The sequence below is a fragment of the Gavialis gangeticus genome, unplaced genomic scaffold (genome assembly GCF_001723915.1).
Source record: "Gavialis gangeticus isolate Ggan-Ray unplaced genomic scaffold, GavGan_comp1, whole genome shotgun sequence".
In the NCBI taxonomy this organism is placed as follows: domain Eukaryota; kingdom Metazoa; phylum Chordata; order Crocodylia; family Gavialidae; genus Gavialis; species Gavialis gangeticus.
The window spans coordinates 12,501,957-12,503,615 of NW_017728992.1; positions in this window are offsets into that span (position 1 = coordinate 12,501,957).

The following is a 1,659-nucleotide window of genomic DNA, read 5'->3' on the forward strand; positions in this document are numbered from 1 at the left end:
GGCCTGGCTTCTTTTGTCTTTCCTCTGATGGAAGCCCCTCCAGGCCGCCAACCATCCTTGTTTTTGGCTAGAGAAAAATACTGGAGGGATTCTTCTGTTGCCAAGCACTGGGGCAGCCCACAGCAGGGAAAGATGCTCTTAATACCATGGTGTTAAATCTCTAGGTTTAGCTTGCAGTGCTAACTGTGCATAAAGGATCTCAGGGAGGAGGAGGAGGTGCCCACACAGTTGTGGTGCTGCTGGGTGCCCAGGCACTCCCTGCCTGGTCCAGGCTTCTCAGCCTGGGGACAGGGCTGCTGTCAGGGAGGGGAGACAGTGCTGTGGATCAGCTCCCTTACAGCACTCAAGGTTGGGGGTGGGCTATCCCGCTCAGCCCTGACAGATCTTAAATATGAAATTATAGTATTGGAAGCTCAAAACCAGGGCCATCCCAAGGTGGGGGTGCAAACTGGGGCAACTGCCCTGGGCCCCATGCTTTGGGTGGCTCTGTGGAGCCAGGTGGAGCAGCTGTGGCAACTCAGTGCTGCTGCTGGCTTAATGTCTGGCTTGGCACCACCTCCATGCTGCTGAATGCACCACCTCTGCCCACTCACACTCAGCACTCCTGCACCCTGCTCAGGTCACCTCTGCTCAAAATGATCGTTTCTGCTGAAAAACTACTGTACCCTGAAAACCCCCCCACTCAAACAAGTATGGAAACAAGTCATTTTCTTATTTATTGTATATTGCTTGCTGTAAACAACCAGTCAGTGAGTGGGAGCTGGGTCAAAGTTGAAACATTTCTTTAGTGGGAGGCAAGTAGGCATAAGAGTGCTGATAGCAAACCCCAAAATCTGCCAAAGGTTTTGGGAACTTCTGAAGCTCCAGACGGGGGTGGAGGATGTTGGCTGGTAGTAGGGCCACTTGTGGTTCTGGACTCTTGGATTTGGAATTAGTTTTGGCTAATTTGGCCAACAAAACCCCAAAGTCAGTTAAGACTCCTTGCGAGAGACTTGGGTTTTGCATATACTGCATCAATGAGCCGCCTCAAAAATTATCTTACTTTACGAATGCTTATCCTGCACTGTACAAGGGTAGAAACGACCCTCCAGCTAGGAAGACTGCCGCTCCCGGCAGCACGGAGCCCTCTCCGCGCGTAGGCGTACTAAGGCGGGGGCACAGGGGGATGTGGCGGTAGAACACCTCCCTCAGACAGGTCGAGGGCGGAGGCTGGCTCTGTCCGCGCGCAGTCGCACTGGCGGCGGGGAAAGCAGGGGAAGAGGGAACGCCGCTGTGGAGCAGCTCCCTTAGAGAGGTCGAGAGCAGGAGGGAGCGCCGGCGACTTCTCTCTCGCGCTCTCTCCTTCTCCCGTCCCTGCCCCCGCGCAGGCGCACTAGGGACGGGGGCGGATTAGCTCGGCCCACACTCCACACGCGCCGCGCGCATGCGCGAGCAGGAACCAACCCCCCCCCCCGGCCACCAACCACAGCGGTGGCCACCTGCCTCCCTCGGGAGGACTCCCTGCCACTGCGCATGCGCGGTTGCCAGGGCGGCCGCCTCGCCGTGAAGTTTAAACCGGGCCGCGCATGCGCAGGGTCGCTGCTGGCTCCGGTGAGGGCGGTGCCACATTGGAGCGGCCGCCCGCGCCTCCCGCCCCCCTCCCCCTCCCCTCCCCCCGCG